Genomic DNA, 11396 nt, shown 5'->3' on the forward strand with positions numbered 1-11396 from the left:
TTTATGATTTGGGGTGTGGGGAATGAGGGCCTAACTTTATAATGATAAATTCAAGAGCCCTGAAGAAGCCACAGTGAAGCAGTTCATTTATAGTTCTGTAGAACCTGACTTCAGCCTAACTGACATGGTAGGCATGCCGTGGGAGTTCAAAAGCAGTTTTTGTAGTCCTGAATACAGGTCCCTTCCCCTTTTCTCACTGGCTGAATACTGAGTAGTTGGGAGAGTGTAATCTTTCTTGTACATAACCTACATTTATTATTTTCCTACTGGCATTAAGTTATGATATTATTCCTTCAAGATGAGAGGTTTACTGTCTACAGAATCAGGTCACAGTGCCTCTTAGAGGTGACAGGCCTTTGCCGTGAAAGTCACCAGTAGGTAGGTGCCTTGACAGGCCTGAAAACTGAAGACAAGTTTGTGCTGCTACACCATCCAGTAATCTAGGTTTATAAAAGACTGGGGGAAAGAAAAGAAAGAGAAAATAAACATTCTCTTCATCTCTGTAGTCCTTGAGCCATTTATCCCATAGCTAGATCACATATTAAACTATAGCACCTTACTTTGGAGTGAATTTTATAAAAGGTAAGTCTTTCCTTTCTTCCCAGATACCTGTTACTTAGAGACTCTAATTGTATCAACTTAGAGGCTGGAAAAGTAGCTCAGTGGTCATTTGTTGCTTTTTCAGAGGACCATGGTTCAGTTCCCAGTACTCATTTTGTGGCTCATAACTTCCTGTAACCTCCATTCCAGGGAATCTGATACACTTTTCTGGGCTCTGCAGGCAGACACCAGGCATGCACATGATACATATACAGACAGACAGACAGACAGACAGACAAAACACTCATGCACACTACATAAAATAAGCTAAATACATTAGCTTAGTCACATGTGAAGCCTGCCAGTGAGTTTTTTTTTTGAGATTTATTATTTTTATTTTACTTGTTTTGTTCATATGTATGCCTGTATACCATGTCCATGTAATGCCTGCAAAAGCCAGAAGAGGGTGTCAGATCCCTTGGAACTGGAGTTAAGATTTTTGTTTTGTTTTCCATTTTCTCATAGTCTTTGTTTCATTTTGTTTCTTTTTCTTTACAGATGTCTTGATTTTTTAACTTTCTTTTTATTTATTCTATGTATCTTTTATTATATCATGTATTTTGATCCCTTCATCTTCCCATCCCTTCACCCCCTCCAGTAAAACAAAATTTAAGAGAAAAAAGGGGGGAAAAAAGGAAGAGGAAAAAAATTTAAAATCTCATCACAGAAGCTGCAGTGTGATACAATGAGCCATTCCGTAAACCCCTTGTCCATGTATCTTTACTTGCAAGTGTTCATGGCAAAGAGGCCTCTTGTTACTACTCTATCAATGCTGGGCCCTCACTAGGTCTCTTCTTGGATATCCTGTTGTTGCCCTGTGTTGTGGAGATCCTGCAGCTTTGGGTCTATAGGTCAGGTCCCTTCATGTGCTCCAGTAGATCATAGATGGGGTGGATGTTGGGGTGGGCCAAGTCATAACCCTGGTTCTGGGCCTGGGCAGCTGCAGGGTTGGTCCGCCTGCCAGCTCTTCCTTGTCCTCACCACCAGGGTGAGCTCTCCATCATTGCCCTGGCTAGATCACCTCCTGCAGTGATGAGCAAGGTGAGGCCAGTTCTCCTGTTTTCATGCCCTCAGGGTTGGCTCTCCCACATCTACCCCCATCAGGGACAGCTCTACTGTGTTGCCCAGGTGAGGTACAGGGGCCACTCTCCTCAGCGCTGCAGCTGGTGAGGGGCAGGGACAGTCCTCCTGCTCTTATGATCCCAGGGCCAGCTCCTCCACCAATCTCAGGCATTGATGGGCCAGAGGTTGATGGGGGAGGGTATCTCTTCTCTGCCCCCAAATGTCAAGATGAGTAATGGGGACAGGTTAAGGTGGTTGTTAGCCAACACTAGGAATTAAACTCCAGTCCTCTGGAAGAACAGTAAGTGTTCTTAACTGTTGAGCCATTCTGAGGTTAATCTGATAAACTCAAGAAGTCTATTGTACTTTTATTCTAAAAAAGATGATAGTACTTCAGTTCTTGTAGGGGTTTACAGCAGTGCATTCCTGTCTTTTACACATTTCACCGTGATCTTCAGGATTGTGAATGTTATCTGAGATGTGGTGACCTTTTGCAATGTTGTAAAGAGATGATCTGGAAGACTGGCTTCTATTTATTCTTCAGCCTGCAAAACTGACCTCACTTTTCATACAGTGTATTATCTGAGATATAGTTTATCCTACAGAGAGTGAATTCAGCTTTGACAGAATTCAAGTTTCTCAGAAATTTCTTATATTACTAAGAAATAATTAATGGATTTTCTGGCTTTCAATGGCTCCTAAAAGCAGTGGGTTCCCAACTTCTAAAAATCATCATATTTTTATGTGATTGATTTTGTCCTTGGTAGCAGAGACTTGTTTTGGAAATCTAAATATTAAGTACTTTGTGATATCAAATTACCTCTGGAAAAGCTTCATAGACTTGAGTTTTCCCAATCACAAACCATTCTACTTATCTTTAAATGACTGCTCTGGACAGTACTGTAGAGTGCCAATGCAACACCACCGCTGTCGTCACTAATGAAGTGCTCTTTTCAGGCTCTCACTGAACCAGAGACTTCTGACTTGGTTTTAGGATCTTCCCTAAACTTGATGCTGTTTCCTGCTGTGTAACCTTTATTTCTCACTGAGAATTCATGTCATTTCTCAGCAAGGAGGCTTACCTCTTATGTAATTTTGTTACTTTCCCCTTCACAAATTCTATTCATCATTGTAAGATTTTAAATCATAATACTTAAAAATTTCTCAGAGAAAGGAACCACACTATCGTGTAGCTTATGATCAAGAACTGATTGTGCCTTTAGCAGATTTACTGCAAATCTCCCTAGAAATCCCACTGGAGTATTATTTGTTGCCTCACAACTTATTTATGGGGATAGTAGACAGAAACTTGTCAGGCAGTTTAGGGGAGAGGACCCTGATTGTGAACAATATTTCCTTGGCTAAAATGCTGGATATGTCCTAAAATTTCTTAGCAGTTTTGTTCTCACCAGACCAAACACTTCATCTCCTCCTAGTACCTCCATCTAGTAGAGTCATATTAACTATAAGGCAGTGACCCTCGATGGTATCTCATTTCTGAGGACCTATTCTTGCTTGGCATGATCTTTGCCTTCTCCCTTTCTCTTCTCACCTGTGAATCCAGAAGACATGTTCCAAAAAACTTGACCTCTGTTGTCTGTGGATCTCATTGTTTGAAAGCTACTGATTAAGTAGAAGCTTTGTATGAACATAAGGGTCTAGCAACCTAAGTCAGGTTAAAGCCCACCTAAGATGGGAAAAGGGTCTCCATTGAACTCAAAGACATCCCTCATTGCCCAAGTGATTACTTCCAATATACAAATATCAGGGATCATATTTCATAACAGATCTTAAGTCACTCCTGGAATTTGACCCCTTATCAGAAGTAAACTTAGCTGGGCATGGCGAGGCATTCTGAAAGCTAAAGCAAGTCAATCTATATGAGTTTGAGGCTAGCTTGGCCTACATCCTGAGTTCCAGGCCAGCCATAGCTACACATTGAGATCCTATATCAAAAACAAAACAAAAAACCCTTAAAAATAAATGAATAAGCTATATGGTAAAATTTTTAATTTTACATTTGTCAGATCTTACCAACTGGTAAGACATTCATACGAAGTAGGGCATTGGGGAAGTCTACAGTTTTGGAATGATCTGGGAACAAAATGTGTGTGTGTGTGTGTGTGTGTGTGTGTGTGTGTGTGTGTGTGTGTTTGTGTGCAAAATGCTCTTTACATATAATAAAATTTGCCATCTTAATTGTATAGTTTGGTTGCATTTAGTATATGTACAATTTTATGTAGCTATTACTACTATCTACTTTTAGAAGGTTTTTATCATCTCAGATAGAAACTATATATTAACTGCTGTGGGATAGTCTTTCTATGTGCTATGAATATGTGTTGCTACCACTGGTTAATAAAGAAGGTGCTCTGGCCTATGGCAAGACAGGTTATAGCCAGGCTAGAAATCCAAGGAAAGATACAGAGAGAAGAAAGGCAGAGTCAGGGTAGACACCATCCAGCCACCCAAGGAGCAAGATGCCAGCAGACTCATAATACCATGCCCTCATGGCAAAATACATATTAATAGAATGGGTTAATTTAAGATGTAATACCTAGCTATCAATAAGCCTGAGCCATAGACAAAACAGCTTGTAATTAATATTAAGCCTCTATGTATTTATTTTATAAAAATGGTTGCTGCCTGGGTGGGACCGAGAAACTTCAGTCTACATTTAAACACTGCCCTTGCCTCTCAGTGCCAGTAAATTCTGTTGTATTTCCTGTCTATGAACTTCCCTATTCTAGCCACCTCTTATAAATAGAATCATACAATATTTTCTGTTTGTGGCTTATTTCATTCATCTCCAGAACCATGAGACAATGAATTTATGTTGTATGTGCTGCCCAGTCTTTAGTATTTTGTTATGTTACCCCAGTTAGCTAAAAGATTCATTTAAGATTAAAAAGATTAAATAAGCTTGTGTATTAGATAGGTTCTCACTCTGTAGCACACCCACACTGGCCTTGATTTTATAATCCTCTTGCCTCTGCCTCTTGAGTGATGGAATTATAGCTGTGTACAATCTTGATTAAATAACTTTTAAATTCTCTAAAACTTTAAAAAAGTTGGATATCATAAAGATTGAAGCATACAAGAGCATGCTACATTGGGTTAAAGGAATACTTAAGTGGCCACTACAATAGGCAGTTATCATCATTAAATTTCCGTGTCTCCTATAGTCATAGAGGTCAATCATTCTGAGAGGTTGAAAGAGTCTACTATGCTATTTTGATGATTGATCTTCATTGTCAATTTGACTAGGTTTGGAAGCCCTCAAGAGACACATCTCTGAGCATGTGTATGAAAGCATTTCCAGAGAGTTCAACTGAGGAAGGCAGACTTACCTGATACAGCACCATCACATGGATGGGAGTCCCTCATTGAGTAAAAAGACTTAAAACAAAAACAAACAAACAAAAATTACAAAGTAAGCTAAATATCAACATTATGTCTTTCTCTTTCCTGATTACCAGTACAAAGTGATCAGCTGCCTCGTTCTTCTGTCCGTCATACCTTAGGAGTCTTTGACTGCTATGCCTCCATCACTATGGTGGACTGTACCTTCAAACTGTGATCCAGAGTAAGTCCCTTCTTCCTTATGGTATGTCTTGTTATGTATTTTGCTACAAGAGTAAGATGGTAACTAAAACAGAAAGCCAATGATTGGCTTCAGAAATTGGAAAGAATAACTGTAATGTTCTGGTTGTAAATTGCCTTAGGATATTCTCTGAATTTTCAGAAAAGACATTTAGTAGATGTACTAGATAGTTTTTCTGTCAGCTTGACACAGGATAGAGTGATTTCAGAAGTTATTTCCATTGAGAAAGTGTTCCTAAGATTGTCCTGTGGATTAGCCTGTGGGTCATTTTCTTGATTAATGATTTATGTGAGCAGGCCTATTCTAAAGGAGATGGTGCCATTCGTGGGTAGGTGGTCATGGATGATATAGGAAAGCATGTTGAACAAGCTATGAGGAGCAAGCCAGTAAACAACATTTTCCATGGCTTCTGCTTCACTTCCTGCCTCCAGGTTTTATTATTTTACATCCTTTCTGACCAGTACCATTTGCTGAAGATTCTGTCTTTTCTCTGGTATGTATTGTAAGTCTCTTTGTAAAAAACCTTGGTGGATGTAGGAGTGATCATGTAAAACATTTTGTAAGGTGTCATGGGTAATTTCAAGGCAAGGAAGATAGAATACTGTGATGATACATTGTATACCTTAATAAAATTTGCCTGAAGATCAGAGGACAGAACAAGCCACTAGATTAAACATAGAAGCCAGGCAGTGGAATTACACACCTTTAATCCTAGCACTCAGGAGGCAGAGATCCATCTGGATCTCTGTGAGTTCAAAGCCACCATGGATTACATAAGATTGACCCAGTCTAGGTGAGAAAAAGAGCCAGGCAGTGGTAGCACACATCTTTAATCTCAGCATTTGGGAGTCACATTCCTTTAATCCCAGCACTAAGAAAGAAGTGATATGGATGGACAGAGAAAGGTATGTAAGGCATGAGGAGGCAGGAACTAAAAGCCTTTCATGCTGAAGGCTTTTCAGCTGGGGACTCAGAGACATTCAGTTAGAGGATTCCTGGAGTTGGAGAGGTAAGAGGTGGCAGTGGCTTGTTCCTTTGTCTTTCTGATCTGTCAGCATTTACTCCAATATCTAGTACCGGGATTTTTATTAAAAGGCCATTCAGCAATTCATGTAAGATCTGGCATCCAACTTTCGGGGCATGAATTCATGAAAAAGCCGCTTGCCAGAGCTACATGAGGCCAGAGTCCCTACCCTGCCAGCTAAGATTTTTGTTGCAGCCTCTCTGCAGCAAACTCCATAGTTTTGGGGCTCCAAAAACCACAGGAGTTAGCCACTTTTGCACATTTTTCCAGTGTGGATACCTGGAACTTTGACTTCTTTCCTCTCCTGGTGGGTTCTGGCTTTCTCTGGGTTCCCTCCTTGGGCTGCTGTCACATCGTCATCTGAATTGTCACTGTCAGCAGATTTGGTGAGTCAACTGGGATTTCTTAAGTGGAAGAATAAGTTAAAAGAAAGTTTTTTTTCACCACATTAAAAAATGGGAAACATTTTTACAGTGGAAGGAGTTTGATCTCTGTTTGATAATATGCTTGATGGTCTGAAAATGGAACAATTAAATGAGAGGATAATTAATGTTGATGGGATTTATGTAATGTCAATTATAAATATTATTTGGTTGATCATTTCTGTTTTATCATTAAAAAAGTTGGTTAATATGAGTGCCAAGAAAAAAGATTTAGAAAAACCTGTTAAAACAGATCATAGAGATATTCAGACAGAGACAGGAGAATTTAAAGGAGAACCAATCTCAGTATTTCATTATAAAGTTACAGAGAAACAGCCTAAGGCTATCAAACAGCCAACCTTAATTTATCCAATATCCTTACAGGAACTACCAAATGAAAGATATCTCCAAGACTGGATACAAGCTGATTGGACTCCTGTGCAAATGTTAGATTTGAGGAGATTCAAAGAAGCAATAATCTCATATGGCATCCATTCATCTTTTGTGAAGCAGATGTTAAACTTGTGGTCAACTTGTAATACAAAGACAATCTTTATATGAAGACCAACTCCAGTTTTATGCTGAATGGCAGCCTTGAATGTCTGGGGCAGAATTGAAGAAGTAGGAAGGAAAATTAAGTCATTTACAAAAGTTTAACAGGGCCCAAAAGAAACCTTCACTGATTTCTTACAAAGACTGAAGGCAGCAGGAAATAGAATGATACCAAATTCAGAAGCTAGGCAAATAATAACTGAATCTCTGGCTTTTAAAAATGCTAATGCATAATGCAAAAGGGTAATTAGGTCATTAAAGGCAAGATCAGCACCCTTGGAGGAATGTATCTGAGATAGAATTAATGTTGAATCTCATGATCATGGTGATGCTTAGAAAGGAGAAGTTATTCCCAGAGGTTTGAAGAAAAATAATAATGTCAAATGTTTCAATTGTGGTAAACAAGGGCACCTAAAAAGTGACTATAAACAGGGTGTTCCTAGAAATATGTTTTCTCAAGGAATAATCCCAACAGAATGACCCTCCCTTCTGGATGATGCTGAAAGTATGGCAAAGGCAGACATTAAACTAACAAATGTAGATCAACAAGGGACAGACAAGGTAAGCCTTTGCATTTGCTGTCAGGAAACTCCTTGAGGGGCCTCTCTCAGGCCCCCATGTCAAATTCGGTTCAGTCCTTTCCTGTCACCATGGAAGAAACTCCTTCTCAGAGCAATTAAAGAACTTAATGTCTATTGTAAAAAACCATATTGCTCAGGGTGATAGAACAGCTGTAGAAGAAAGAACAAAAAATTTGGTAGAAACCGTAAAGTGAAATTTTTGGCAAACTTCTATAAATGGACAAAGACCAAAATTAAAAATATGAATAAATTACATTCTCATTGAAGGTCTTGTAGACACAAGTACAGATGTAACAATAATTGCATCAGAATTTTGGCATCCAAATTGGCATCTTCATGAGGTAAATGTTCAACTTTTAGGAACTGGCACATTATCCCAAGTGAAACAGTGCATGAGATGGGTCAAATGTATAGGGCTAGAAGGACAGAGAGGAAAATTGAAGCCATATGTGTCTAATATAGCTATGAATTTATGGGGACATGATTTGTTAAAGCATTGGAATGCACAGATTAACATTCCTCCAATCTCAGAAATGAACCATAAACTAACATATGTTTCTGAGAAAAATATTAGGAAGTATTATAAAGAACAGTCACTAACCATCCAGATTGTACAAGAACAAGACACAACAGCTGCTGATATTTCAAAGACACCAAATTCCCTACCTTTAAAATGGTTAACAGACAAGCCTACATGGGTTCAGCAAAGGTTTTTAATAACAGAGAACTACAGGCCTTAGAACAGCTGGTACAAGAGTAGTTAAATGCTCAGCATATTGAAGAATCAACCAGCCCTTGGAATTCTCCTGTATTTGTTGTTAAAAATAAATCTGCTAAACGGAGAATGGTAACAAATCTAAAAGCTGTTAACAAGGTAATTCAGCTAATGGGCTCTGTACAATCTGAAATTCCTTTGCTTTCTCTGTTACCTAAAGGATGGCCTCTTATCGTTATCAGTTTAAAAGAACATATCTTCTCAATACCATTACAAGAAAAAGACAGAGAAAAATTTGCCTTCATGGTGCCTACATATAATAATTCTCAGCCTGTTAAGAGAGATCAATGGCAGGTTCTCCCACAGGGAATGTTAAATAGCCCAACCCTGTGCCAATATTTTGTACAACAGCTGTTGGAATTAATATGTAAACAATTTCCTCAATGTATAGTGGCGTCCAACGTGGTGGCAAGAGTTTCCACCTAAAACCTGAAAAAAAAGATTCTAAAATGGAGCTAAAAACAGCTTCCTAATTGTCTCTCTCAAATGAGCGGCAGCTGCTGGTTTGAGCTACTGGCGGGTTGCTGGCATGCGCGCTTGACCTGCAGTATGGCGGGAATGAGGCCTCTACAAATGGCACATTAAGCTACATTGTGGATTTAGCCTTTGCTAGTACAAAACAAAAAAAGAGGTTTCTGGGCTACACGCTGCTTGGATAAAAGCATAGACCCACAATAGCTCCCAGAGCTGGTGGTAAAGTACCACACCATGTTGGGAAGCTGAGGTGGGTGGAGCCAGCAGCCACAGCTGCTGCAGCTTAAAGCAATAGATTCACAATAAGACAGATTCAGATGTAATAGTTTAAAATGTGTGTAAAATATATGTAGGCTTAAAAGAGACAAAAAAAGGTGATATATACAGTATAGAAACAAATACATGGTTTTAAAAAATAAAGTCTTTAAAGAGACAGTAAAATTAATATAAAAAATAAGCCACGTAGAGATGACTATTACACAGAGAGTCTGGATTGTGTTGTCTTTGGGATTCTTAACTACAGAGAGATATTTGATTGTAAAGGAAGCTGAGTTAAACCAGTATATATATTTTAAAGATACTTTGACTTCAAAATTTGGATGTAAGGATATGTTGCTTTGGAAAAGAGTCTCTTTTGTTTCCACAGAAAGCAAGAGGCTATAGATTTGTTCCAGAGTAAGATACATCAGGTTTGACCAGCCAAGACCCCCTGAAAGGTCTCTGATGACACCATGGCCCAGATGATCCAACATCCAGAACCGTTTCAAGACAACTGGCTCAGATGATACAGCATCACGGACTACTCCATGATCCTAAAATTTTCTTTGTTTCCCCAGAAGATACAGCGCCCCCCTCCAGCAGGAAGTAGTAAGAGAAGCTACGCCCAAATTCCCAAATATACCAAGCTGACTTTGGAGATGTGTAAAGGTTAAAACCTTCCTTTTTAAGAAAAGAAAAGGGGAAGTGCTGTAAGATGGTCTGTATGTCAAATGTGTTGCTGATTGGTCAATGAATAAAACACTGATTGGCAGTAGCCAGGCAGGAAGTATAGGCAGGACTAACACAGAGGAGAATAGAGAGAACAGGAAGCTGGGTGAGAGAGACACTGCCAGCTGCCATCAGGACAAGGAAGATGTAAAGTACCGGTAAGCCACAAGCCACGTGGCAAGGTATAGATTAATAGAAATGGATTAATTTAAGCTGTAAGAACAGTTAGCAAGAAGCCTGCCACGGCCATACAGTTTGTAACCAATATAAGTCTCTGTGTTTACTTGATCGGGTTTGAGCGGCTTGGGACTGGCGGGTGAGAGAGATTTGCACTGACCGTGGGCCAGGCAGGAAAACTCCAGCTACAGTATAGTTTATTATTTCATGGATGACATTTTACTAGCTGATTCAAATGTAGATACTTTAGAAAGAATGTTTGAAGAAGTAAAGCAAATTTTGCCTTGTTGGAGACTTCAAATTGCTTCTGAAAAGATACAAAGAGCAGATTCTATTAATTATTTAGGATATAAAATAGGTCTTCAAAAAGTTAGATCCCAAAAGGTGCAAATTAGGAGAGATTGATTATGGACTCTTAATGACTTTCAAAGACCATTAGGAGACATTTCCAATCTACGGACCACTATTGGGGTAAAAAGTGATGAACTGAGTAATTTGTTCAAAACCTTAGAGTGTGACAAGGACTTAAGTAGTCCAAGAGAATTATCAGCTGAAGCTGAGAGAGAATTGGCTTTGGTGGAAAAGAAAATACAGGATGCACATGTGAATCATTTGGATCCAAAGATTGATTGCATTTTGGTTGTTTTACCCTCTAAGCATTCTCCTACAGGAATTTTAATAGAAAGGCAAGACATTATATTGGAATGGATATTTCTACCAAATAAACAGAATGAAAAATTAAAAACTTATATGGAAAAGATTCTGAATTGATTTTAAAAGGAAAATTGAGACTTCATTGTTGTGGGATGTTCTGTATGTTAAATGTGTTGCTCTGATTGGTTAATAAATAAAACACTGATTGGTCAGTAGCCAGGCAGGAAGCATAGGCAGGACAAAGAGAGAAGAGAATTGTGGGAACAGGAAGGCTGAGGCAGAGAGACGCTACTAGCCGCTGCCATGAAAAGATGTTAAGATACTGGTAAGCCACGAGCCACGTGGCAACTTATAGATTAATAGAAATGGGTTGATTTAAGATATAAGAACTAGACAGCTAAGAGCCTGAACCATTAGGCCAAACAGTTTAAATAATATAAGAGTCTGTGTGTTTATTTTATAAGTGGGCTTCAGGACTGCTGGG

At 39.0% G+C, this 11396-nt stretch overlaps 1 long non-coding RNA gene across 7 annotated transcripts in view; it reads left to right on the forward strand.

The window, feature by feature from the left end:
• The window catches only part of LOC128118629 (uncharacterized), a 68182-nt gene extending 57175 nt beyond the window's left edge, over positions 1 to 11007 (forward strand). For 6 of the 7 annotated variants that reach the window (XR_008221277.1, XR_008221284.1, XR_008221279.1 and 3 more), the window contains 3 exons: positions 5142 to 5248; positions 5698 to 5759; positions 7097 to 11007. This is a non-coding gene — a long non-coding RNA (uncharacterized LOC128118629). The remainder of the gene's footprint in view (positions 1 to 5141; positions 5249 to 5697; positions 5760 to 7096) is intronic. The other variant, XR_008221281.1, reaches the window with a different exon arrangement.
• The last annotated feature ends 389 nt before the right edge of the window (positions 11008 to 11396 follow it).

Source organism: Peromyscus californicus, unplaced genomic scaffold (assembly GCF_007827085.1).
Source record: "Peromyscus californicus insignis strain IS unplaced genomic scaffold, ASM782708v3 Scaffold_22__1_contigs__length_63687245, whole genome shotgun sequence".
NCBI classification, from domain to species: domain Eukaryota; kingdom Metazoa; phylum Chordata; class Mammalia; order Rodentia; family Cricetidae; genus Peromyscus; species Peromyscus californicus.